Raw genomic sequence first — 12659 nt, 5'->3', positions numbered from 1 at the left:
TGAGTAATGAATGACAAAATTTAAATTTTTGGGTGAACTAAACCCTTAATAACAATTTTTTCTGTGCTGTGACAAACTCAGATCACATATTTTAATATTGCCTTTACACAGACTTTAAAAAACTGCACTTCTGCTCCTGTTAGGATTACTTCAAATAGGACTAAGCAGTGACCTTGAAATTTAGGAAATTGTAGGTTGTTCTCTAATTTTGATCCCCACTGTATATTCACTGTACAGTATATAAAGAGCTGAATTATTATGTAGTTACATTTTGTGACAAAATAAAAATTCAGGCACCAGTAGTCCTAGCAAAACTCTTCAAGACCATATTCATGGCGTGTTAAGGATAATTCTAGGATCATTACAGGATCATTGTTTCTTGTCAATTAGCATAATGAAATTTGCATAATTTGCATTTTATTAATACAATTTGATTTAAACTCTAAAACAACTTTTACATTGTTGCGTTTACTACACTTTATTCTCATTTAGATTAAAAAAGTATATATTGCGATAATATGTTTAATGTGATGCAGTAAGAATTACTTTATTAAGAATCTAAAGAATGCATTACAGTAAAGTGAATGAAAAAAAATAATAATTTGTTGACTGCATTTATTTGTATCAATGTACAGTATCTGTTTGGTACATACAAATGCCATTCACAAGAACATGCTGAACATATACGTTAATACATGAAAATCAAGAGAGCAATGTAAAGACTTCCTGCTCCCATGTAACTCATTAATATGCAAGTCATCTTCATAACTGTTCATTAGAAAATAAAAGCATATATCCACAAAGCCTCCAAATCCATCAAAAGATCCTCTTTAAAGCAGAAAAAACAGATGTTGATAACATGGTCAATTGTCATTCAGCAGCCGACCCCCTTCAGTGCAGATATATCAATTAAAAAAAATAAATCAAAAAGGCGTGTGCACATTCAGATCCCCATCTATTTTCATTAGTCTGCAGGTGCAGAAGGCGCGAGAACATCTGAAGATTAATGGATGTATTCAAATGCATCAAAACGGATTAGGCTCCCCTGAGACCTCAATCAATGGACACAAATCAATAATCAATAGGCCACTCACACCAATATACTAACTGCTGACATCAAGATCTTACTATTAAAATAAAAAGCAGGAGGTGGCGGGCTTCAGGACTGGCATATTTCTCCAACTGACCGCTTAGTAATAAGAAGTCAATTAGGAAAACTTGAGCACAGAGGCCTTAAGTGGTGCTCACTTCTGCATTTTAATATGGGAGATGATGATAAAGTGTCAGCTGTTGAGCTCCTGAAGTCAAATAACATCATGTTAGAAAGGAGAAGACTGACAACTGTATCACTTCAAAAGAATTGAGAGTCAAGCAGGACTTCATCAGTACACTTCATTATGTTAGCTTGCCTTAAAATAATTCAAATAAATATATTAAAATCAAAAATGTTCTTCCGAAATACTGTAACGTGAAAAAACACAGACGTAGAGTGATACAGTGTATTTGTATGTGACATGAGTCTGTGAATATAATATGAAGCAGCATGTATGGGTTCATATGTCTGTGTTCATTAACACATAACATTACATAAAAATAAGTTTCTACAATATTTAGTAGTAGCTTATAAGTTATATCAGTTTATGTGCAAATGACAGGAATTTTCAGAAAAATTTATACAAGACATAGTCAACCAGACGATGAACACTATTAACAGATATTATAATGTGATTTCAGTGGCGATATTTGTTAGTTCTGTAAGTTGTTTCATGGTTAGCATCATCTGAGGTCCTCTGAGGGGTTGGCATCATCTCTTCTCAGGTGTTCTGGATCCAGACTGGAGCTTGTGTAAATCCTAGTTACAACGGGATGTAAATCCTGTGACAAAACAGAGAAACAAATAGAGACATCATTAGCGTAGCTGCTGTTCCAACAAAGTAAAATTAATTAGTTTAACCCAAGCTAAAGAATAAGGATGTGCATTTGATCAGATACAACTGCAGTCACAAATTATGAGTTGCATTATTCGAATGCTTGGCGAAAAAGATGTGTCTTTTAATCTAGATTTAAACAGAGAGAGTGTGTCTGAACCCCGAACATTTTCAGGAAGGCTATTCCAGAGTTTGGGAGACAAAGCTCTACCTCCTTTAGTGGACTTTGCTATCCTAGGAACTACCAAAAGTCCAGCGTTTTGTGACCTTAGGGAGCGTGATGGGTTGTAGCATGGTATAAGTCTAGTTAGGTTTAGGGCCTTATAGGTAAGTAATAATAATTTGTAACTGATATGGAACTTAATAGGTAGCCAGTGCAAAATTGACTGTAAAATTGGGATAATATGATCATTTTTTCTTGACCTGGTAAGGACTCTAGCCACTGTGTTTTGGACTACCTGTAGCTTGTTTATTGAAGATGCTGGACAACCACCAAAAAGTGATGTAACATGTTTTTGTAACATGGGAAATATGGTTTTCAAAAGACAAGTTTTTTTTGTTTGTTTTGCACCCAGTAACAATAACAATAACACCCAGATTTTTGACTGTAGAGGAAGTAACAGTACATCCGTCTAGTTTGCAAACTGTAGTCTACTAGATTCTGTGTACTGTTTTTTGGTCTAATAAGTAAAATCTCTGTCTTATCCGAATTTAATAGGAGAAAATTATTGGTCATCCAATCGTTTACATTTTCAACACACTCTGTTCGCTTAGATAATTTAGAAGTTTCATCTGGTCTTGTTGAGATATATAGCTGAGTATCATCAGCATAACAGTGGAAACTAATCCCATATTTTCTAATAATATTACTAAGGGGCAACATGTATATTGTAAATAGAAGAGGACCTAGGACAGATCCTTGTGGTACTCCATATTTTACTGGTGATAAATGAGATGACTCCCCATTTAAATAAACAAAATGGTAGCGATCAGACAGGTAGGGTCTAAACCACCTATTATTAACCATAGGGCCGTGGCCCACGCTTGGGCCGTGAGCACCACCTGGAGGGCCGCAAAAAACTTTAAGTTTTTCACCTGTGGGCCGCGAGGGCCGCGGGACCAAACAAGTTATCAATTGAAGACACCGGAATGACCACTGTTTATTGATGAGACAGTTACAATACACCATCCCACCACTAGTGGCAGTAATGCCTCAGTTGTTTAACAAACGCTAATAAGCAGAAGAAGACACTCAGTCAACCGTAGCCTGAAGCAAAAGTTACGCCTGTTTCACCCCTGATTTCCAATGCACACGTCTGCGGCACGTTACGGCTCCGGCGCGGTCACTCTAGTCTATGCTTGTGTTTACACCAGACGTTCTGCGGCACTTTTCAAAAGCGTCCCAGAAGTAGTTCTCCACGCCGCTTCGCTAAAGATAGATGCCTAGTCTATTTCTGGCCAGAAATAGATGACAAAAGGTTCATCCTTAAATTTGAAAAACCTCACATTATTATATGACTCCACAGATCCCTTTTACAAGGACAATTAAAAAAAAAGGAAGTGGTGTGGAGTTTAACTGCAGGAGTTGCGTGACTGGAACAAACATAATTAAACCGGACAAAACATTAACATTTAGCCAACCATGTTAGATCACACAGAAATCAAGAAAAACAATGTTGGACCATAGGCTGTAGTGTTGGACAGGCAAATCACGTGGTCTCGCGAATCCTACCGCTGTGCTTCTGATCTGCCTGTACCGAGTCTATTTTTGCTGTGCTGCACGCGCTTAATTACTGCTGTTTCACACATACTCAGTCTGAAGTGCGAACGCGTTGCATGTTTTGTTTTATGCACCCATGTTAAAGGATTCCAGCATTCACACTGCATGCGGCTGAGGTCTGTCAGTGCGTTCCAGGAGCGGTCCGTCAGTACGCCTATATTTTTCATTTGCACTTTTTCAATTTTCATTTACAACTTATTTAATTTGAAAAATATTATTTTGAATTTATTTTAGCAAAACATTTTATTGTTTTTATTTTATATAAATGTTATTTTTTTGTAAGTAAAATCTGTCAAATCTTACAGATTTTTTGTTAATATGCCTGACTTGAGCCTTTTAATTTTGTTCTTGATGCAGATTGATTTGTTCCTTGAATTGTTGTGTGTTTGACATCTTGTTTTATGTGCAGGTTTATATACACATGAATAATAAACTGTTAAACTGCAAATGGATTTCATTTAGTTATTGAATACAAATCAAACCAAGGCTGAGATCAATAAACCAATACAGTGCTAATATTTGATTGGGCCCTGGTCCACTTTGTACTGTAAAATTTGGGCCCCGACATCAAAAAGGTTAAGAACCCCTGGTCTAAACCATCTTAGAGCCTGCCCTTGAATACCTGTATAGGTTTGTAATAGATCTATGAGTATTTCATAATTATTACCGCTGGCGCCGATACAGGATGGCTGCCTCCGTGACGTGCTCTGCAGTTGTCTTTGTGTTTTTGTTAGTTTGTCCTGTCTTTAGTTATATTCCTGCAATCAGTCTCACCAGGGACGAATTGATGGACATTCGGCAACACACATCTCCCGATATATCACCGGTTTTCGACTATTCTGATGTTTTGCTGGACATTCTTGTCGGCGGAGCTGCTGAGCTGATCACATGTTTCAAAAGGACGCGCAGACGGGGAAAAAGAGCTGGCGCGCTCGTGAGACTCAGAAAACGCGGATTTCGAATGCCGTTGCCTAGCATCCATCTGGCAAATCTCCACTCTCTACCAAACTAAAGGGACGAACTGCTTCTGCTCTCTAGGACAAATAAGGATTTCTCACACTCTGCTGATTTGTGTTTCACGGAAACTTGGCTGAATGACACCATACCGGACAGCGCGCTCCATCTGCCAGACTTTCAGCTGTTTAGAGCGGATCGCGAAGCAGAATCAACGGGGAAATTGCGCGGCGGCGGGACATGCTTTTACATCAATGAATGGTGGTGTACAGATGTAACTGTGTTAAAGATGATGTGCTGCTAAAATCTCGAAACACTCTTCATTAATTGCAAGCCGTTCTATTCGCCGAGGGAGTTTCATTCGTTCATTCTGGTGAGTGTTTACATTCCTCCTCAAGCGCACGTGAGCTCAGCTTTACAGAAACTCGCTGAGCAGATCACAGAGACAGAACAACAACACCCGGACTCCATTTTAATCATTCTTGGGGACTTTAATAAAGCCAATCTCTCCCGTGAACTGCCAAAATACAGACAGCACATCACATGTCCCACAAGAGACAGTAATATATTGGATCACTGTTACACAACAATAAAACAATAATGCATTTCACTCTGTTCCATGAGCAGCTTTGGAACGTTCTGATCACCTTCTGGTTCATCTTATACCAACCTACAGGAAGAAACTAAAATCTGCTAAACCTGTAGTAAAGACTGTGAAGAGATGGACCAGCGAAACAGAGCAGGATTTACAATCTTGTTTTGACCTCACTGATAAGAGTGTTTTTGAAGCTGCTACCACCGATCTGGACGAACTCACAGAGACTGTAACATCATATATCAGTTTCTGTGAGGATATATGCATTCCTACTAGGCCTCAACTAAATTACAACAATGACAAACCGTGGTTCACTGCAAAACTCAGACAGCTCCGTCAGGCCAAAGAAGATTCTTACGTGAAGGGGGACAATGTCCTGTATTAACAGGCTAAATACACACTGGAAAAGGAGATCAAAGTGGCAAAGAGTAATTATTCTGAAAAAATAAGGACTCAGTTCACTTCGAACAACTCCGCATCAGTGTGGAAAAGTCTAAAGGAGATCCCCAATTAAAAGACACCACCCCCCAGCACTGTGGAGAATCAACGACTGGCAGCCGATCTGAACGAGTTTTACTGCAGGTTTGAAAGAACACCCATCACCTGCCCTGAACGCCTCCCCTCACAACTGTTCACACCATTCACAACTCCTGCAACCCATCCTGAACACCTCTCCAATCAACCACTCTCACCATTCACAACTCCTGCAACCAACCCTGAATGCCTCTCCAAACAACTGTTCACTCCATTCACAACTCCTGCAACCCATCCTGAACACCTCTCCAATCAAGCACTCTCACCATTCACACCTCCTGCATCCACCCTCTCCCCAACACCTGCAATTCAGATAAGCAAGGATGCGGTGCGCCAGGTCTTCTGGAAGCAGAAAAGGAAAAAAGCACCAGGCCCAGATTGTGTTACACCAGCCTGTCTGAAATCCTGTGCTGACCAGCTGGCCCCCATCTTCACACAGATCTTCAACAGATCGCTAGAACTGTGCGAAGTCCCTTCATGCTTCAAACGCTCCACCATCATTCCCATCCCAAAGAAATAGAAAATTACAGGACTAAATGACTACAGGCCTGTGGCTCTAACGTCTGTAGTCATGAAGTCATTTGAAAAACTGGTGCTGGCCCACCTGAAAGACATCACTGGACCCTTGCTAGATCCTCTTCAGTTTGCCTACAGAGCAAACAGGTCTGTGGACGATGCAGTAAACATTGGACTGCATTATGTTCTGCAACACCTAGACAGACCGGGGACTTATGTGAGGATCCTGTTTGTGGACTTCAGCTCGGCCTTTAACAGGATCATCCCAAACCTCCTGCCCAAACTAACTCAGCTCTCCGTGCCCACCTCCATCTGTCAGTGGATCAACAGCTTCCTGACAGACAGGCAGCAGCTAGTGAGGCTGGGAAAATACACATCCAGCACCCATACAATCAGCGCCGGAGCTCCTCAGGGCTGTGTTCCCTCCCCACTGCTCTTCTCCCTGTACACTAACGATTGCACATCTAAGGACCCTTCTGTCAAGCTCCTGAAGTTTGCAGATGACACCACACTCATCGGCCTCATTCAGGACAGTGACGAGTCTGCTTACAGACAGGAGGTTAAAGAGCTGGCTGTCTGGTGCACTCTCAACAACCTGGAGCTTAACACGCTCAAAACAGTGGAGATGATCGTGGACTTCAGGAGAAACCCCCCTGCACTTCCCCCACTCACCATCATGAACAGCACAGTGACTGCAATGGAGTCATTCAGGTTCCTGGGCACCACTATCTCTCAGGACCTGAAGTGGGACATTCACATTGACTCCATTGTGAAAAAGGCCCAGCAGAGGTTGTACTTCCTTCGCCAGCTGAGGAAGTTTAACCTGCCACAGGAGCTGCTGAAACAGTTCTACTCCACCATCATCGAATCCATCCTCAGCACTCCAATAACTGTCTGGTTCTGATTCTGATTCTGATTCTGATTCTGATCTATTTTGTCGAACGAACGCAGCACTAAGATCAAGTAAAACACGCAATGAGATGCAGCCTTGATTTGACATAAGAAGTAAGTCATTTGTAATTTTAAGAAGTGCAGTTTCTGACGAGTTAATAATGTTGAAAAGCGGTTCTTCGGCTACAGGTAACAACTCTTTCAGCAATTTAGTGGGTACAGGATCTAATAAACATGTTGTTGGTTTAGATAAAGTGATAAGTTTATTTAGCTCTTCCTTTCCTATAGTTGTAAAGTGCTGCAGTTTATCTTTGGGTGTGATGGATGAAACTGAAGTATTAGACGCTGTAGAATTTAAATTTTTTATTGTATTTCTGATGTTATCTTTTTTATCAGTGAATAAATTCATAAAGTCATTACTATTAAACTGTGAGGAAATATTTAGATTAGGTGGCATCTGGTTATTCGTTAATCTAGCCACTGTGCTAAATAAAAAACTTGAATTGTTTTGATTATTTTCAATGAGTTTGTGGATATGCTCGGCCCTGGTTGTTTTTAGGTCCTGTCTATAGCTGGACATACTGTTTTTCCATGCAATTCTAAAAACTTCCAAGATAGTTTTTTTTTTCCATTTGCACTCAATACTACAAGTTTCTTTCTTGAGAGAGTGTTACTGTCATACCATGGAACAGTACGTTTTTATCTAACCTTTTTAAATTTTGTGGGGGCAACAGCTTCTAATGTATTAGAGAAAATGGTTGACAACTTCATCACTTTGAGATATATATATATATTTATATATATATATATATATATATATATATATATATATATATATATATACATATATATATATATATATATATATATCAGTAAGATCGATTCCATGCGATATAATTAAATCTAGTGTATGATTTAAATGATGAGAGGGCCCAGTAGTAATGAGTAGACTCATTTAGACCAATATAATCATTTGGTTTTAGCCAGGTTTCAGTCAAGCAGAGTACATCAAAACTATTATCTGTGATCATTTCATTTACAATAACTGCCTTGGGTGTGAGTGATCTAATATTTATGAGCCCAAACTTTAAAAAAAAATTTTGTTCATTTATTTAAAATTTTTCTGGTTTAATCATGATAAGATTTTTTCTACATTCCACATTAAATTTATATTTTGACCTCACTATTCGGGGAACAGACACAGTCTTAATAGATTGTACAGCGCAAGTACTTTTATAATTTAAGAGGGTAGAACAAAAGTCATCATAATAGTTATTTGAGAATAGGCTTACTAGTCATATGGAGGGAAGTGTCCTGGAGATGTTGTCTGAGAGGAGTTCTACTCCGACTCTGCTGGGGTGCAGGCCATCAGTGCAAAAAAGCCTAGGACACTCCCAGAAAAGATTTTAATTATTAACAAATAGCAGTTTCTGTTATTAACACCATGACAATAACCATTAATTTAAAGCAACAAGTCTACTGAAACTTTGGTGTCCTCAACGATATGTAGACAGTGGTCCTGACACGATGATCGTCACCTCTTCAGCCCTCTGCAGTGTCTCCGTCTGCCGCAGCATGGTGTCGTTAACTCCGGCGTGATGCACGACCACTCTGGGGCTCTCATCGGACTTCCTGACTGCGGGTATCTGCGCAGAAACATCGAGAACACAAGTGCCAGGGAAAGTGAGTGTGCACTTTATCTTCGGCTAACGTAGCACGGACGTGTCGGACGATGGAGCCTCCGATGATCACAGCGTTGTGTCCTGTCTCACGGAGGGGAGTGAAGCGCTTCCGGGTGGAGATCTCGAAGACCGGAGGGGGAGAAGTCGTTGACCAGGGCCTGGCTCGCGTCCTCCACTGTGGATGCACCCAGGGTCTGTGGTGTCCCGGCGCCGGAGCGAAGGACATCTGGGAAGATCGCGTCCTGGGTGCACCGGGCCTGTGCAGAGAAACACATGGAGTAGAAGTGGTGGTACTGTCAGCAGTGCGCAGTATACTCACCCCGGACTTGTGGGCATCAGCTTTGGAGATTTTCAGCACAGCTCTCCGCTCTCTCAGCTGGGCCTGCCTCACCTCCAGGTCGCGAATCTGCTTCTCCACGGCCTCCAGCTCGAGCGAACGTGTCCTCACCTGCACTCAAAGGTAGATATACATCCGCCATTAAAGCAAGTAATAGTGATTAAAGCAGTGGTAATGTGTGTGAATAGAGTGTTAGCAATGCAAGCGGGTTTAGCAGCAACCACGCTGCTGATGCTAATGGGCTATAAGCTAAATAGCGGACCTGGGAAATCAAAATAAAACTAGTGATAACAAGGCACTCTGATTATTTTTGTTGTAGAATATGATAGATGATTTTCAAAAGATAGCTTAATGTCTAATATTACACCCAAATGTTTGTATGTAGAGGACAAAGTAACCGTTCACCCATCTAGATGCAAATTGTAATCTACAGAAACCTCCCATTTCTGTCCAAGATACTAGAAAAGGTAGTATCCTCACAATAATAATCCATCTTAGAGAATAATGGTATCTGTGAGGATTTCCAGTCAGGATTTAGACCGTATCATAGTCCTCAGACTGCTCTCCTTAGAGTTACAAATGATCTGCTCTTATCATCTGATCGTGGTTGTATCTCTATTAGTGCTACTGGATCTTAGTGCTGCGTTCAACACTATTGACCACAACATTCTTTTGAATAGACTAGAAAACTATTAAATTAAACTACCGTATTTACTGGACTATAAGTTGCACCTGAGTATAAGTCGCATCAGTCCAAAAATACGTCATGATGAGGAAAAAAAACATATATAAGTCGCACTGGACTATAAGTCGCATTTACAGGCACGAGAGGGCGCTATATGCTGCTTAGTGTAGGCTACAGGAGCACTGAGCAGAACAGAGCGCCCTCTCGCGGCTGTAGACAGTAATGTTTTCTCTTGGTTCATTGCTATCGGTTCATGTCAAATTAATTTTGATAAATAAGTCGCACCTGACTATAAGTCGCAGGACCAGCCAAACTATGAAAAAAAGTGTGACTTATAGTCCAGAAAATACGGTATTCAAAACTGTCAATTCTTCGTCATCTGTTGCTATCTGATAGCACTCTTTCCAATATTTCTAGCATTTGTAAAACTGCATTTTTCCCATCTCAAAAATATATCTAAATTACGACCTATGCTCTCAATGTCAAATGCAGAAATGTTCATCCATGTGTTTATGACCTCAAGGTTAGATTATTATATTGCTTCATTTAGTGGTTGTTCTGCACACTTAATAAACAAATTCCAGCTAGTCCAAAATGCAGCAGCAAGAGTTCTAACTAGAAATAGGAAGTATGACCATATTAGCCCGGTTTTGTCAACACTGCACTGGCTCCCTATCAAACATCGTATAGAATTTAAAATCTTGCTTATTACTTATAAAGCCCTGAATGGTTTAGCACCTCAGTATTTGAACGAGCTCCTGTTACATTATAATCCTCCACGTCCGCTGCGTTCTCAAAACTCTGGCAATTTGATAATACCTAGAATATCAAAATCAACTGCGGGCGGCTGACCCTTTTGCCATTTAGGGCCTAAACTCTGGAATAACCTACGTAACATTGTTCGGGAGGCAGACACACTCTGTCATTTTAAATCTAGATTAAAGACCAATCTCTTTTACCTCTCTTAGCTTCCAGACTGCGCCTGGTTTCTCCCAAAGTTTTTTCTCCATTCTGGAGAAAGTGTCAGAATCGCATCAGAATCAAGTGATGGAAATGCTGAAATTCAAATAAAAATTGCATAAATTTGCAAAAAAGTTTTTACGCTCACTTGAGGTGGTTTTTGACCAGTGCAAAAAAGGGTTAATGCAAATAATGGGAGATGGAAATGAATTTGTGAATAAATTCCTCCAAGTGCCCCAAAAAAGTAATGTGACTTTGCACTATGAGACGGTAAATCCTGACTAACCAACACACCGATCTTGTTCCACAGCATCTGAAATGTTGTTATATGGTCATTCGGAAATGCCAGAGCAAAGTCTGCATCAAAGTATTTCAGTATAATTGCCTCCCAGAACTGTTAAACGACTGTGTTTCTAAACAGCAGCATTTACCTCTGAAACCAATAACTGCATTCATTGTGTTTTGTCCGCTTGTTCTGAGGTGCCATTAATTTATTATATAGGAAACTTATTATATTCAGTAGCTTCTCCTACTTTTCTTAGTGTTGTATAGTGCCAGTTTATCTGGAAGTGACGATTTTGTTCTTTTTGACTCGTTGGATGGAAACGGTGCTTGTTTGCAAATGTTTTGTGTGATATTCCAATTTTGCACACAAGTTAAATTTGCAACTTTGGATGGAAACCTGGCTACTATTACATCTGGCTTGCTTGGTTGGGGACACTTCATTTCCAATCATATCATTGACTTGATTGCACAGATAGTATTTAAACTGAACTGAGCTGAGCTGGATGATGACATCACTGAATTCAATGATGAACTGCCTGAAACTAAATAATATTGTTGTTTACTATTATCATTTTGCATTATTGGCACACTATTTTCCTATTTAATATTGTACAGTTGCTTCTACACAATCTTTATTGGTAAAAGCATTATATAAATAAAGGTGACTTGACTTGACTTCGAAAATCACCCTGTCAAAATGGGAAAGTCACTCATTGCATATAGTAACATAAGGTAGCACACAGGCGTATTTCCACATACAGTACAGCAATGTTATACTGTCAAGATTACGGGTTACTTGAACAGACTCCATTCTCTCCAGAGGCTGGATTTCAGCAGCTTTGGGAACTCAACTCGCCTGCCATGAACCGATGGGACACATCAGAGACTCCTGGTATGAATCCCCTCTCTTACACGATCATTTGGGAGTATGATTTATACTTTTTGAAGTGAAAGGGTCTTGAATTCCTCTATATAGGAATTAAGAGGCGTCCCATGAGCCCGGCATTCTAATGAGAGCACGCCGTTGATACTGGCCACTTTTAATAGACAGAAATTAGTATTCAGCATGCTTCAAACTCCAATGTGAAGAAAGCTTTCAGGTGCAGAAAAAAAGAGGATGGGATGAAAGCCAGACTTAAAAAGTGCAGCCTACTTCACTCATGTTGAGTTTTTACCCACTTATCAAGGAAAGGGAGTGCTTTCTAGAGCGGCCCGAGAGACACAGGAGAGAATTAACAATGCACGGTAAATACTCACCAAAGGCAAAGCACAGTGAAGGTTTATAGTCTTGAGGCAATTAGACTTTCTGTAACAATAGAGATCCCAGAGACATGCAATGAGAAAACAGGCCAGACTGGCTATTTGTTTTATAAAGCAAAATAGATACACCACAAATACTGAGACATCTTCGCATTTAAGACAGTTTTTAAGATGTTGTGCTTTCTGTAAAGCTGCTTTGTAACAATATGCATTGTGAAAAATGCAATTTAAATGAACCTGACACCGTTTGTC

The 12659-nt window shown here is 40.0% G+C and overlaps 1 long non-coding RNA gene across 1 annotated transcript in view; it reads right to left on the bottom strand.

Moving 5' to 3' along the window:
• Nucleotides 1–9017: 9017 nt before the first annotated feature.
• LOC132112147 (uncharacterized) overlaps nucleotides 9018–12659 on the bottom strand; it is a 34741-nt gene continuing 31099 nt past the window's right edge. The window contains exon 3 of the long non-coding RNA XR_009424903.1: nucleotides 9018–9137. This is a non-coding gene — a long non-coding RNA (uncharacterized LOC132112147). The remainder of the gene's footprint in view (nucleotides 9138–12659) is intronic.

The sequence above is a fragment of the Carassius carassius genome, chromosome 31, assembly GCF_963082965.1.
Source record: "Carassius carassius chromosome 31, fCarCar2.1, whole genome shotgun sequence".
Taxonomy (NCBI): Eukaryota; Metazoa; Chordata; class Actinopteri; order Cypriniformes; family Cyprinidae; genus Carassius; species Carassius carassius.
This window is presented reverse-complemented; position numbering and strand designations above follow the sequence as displayed.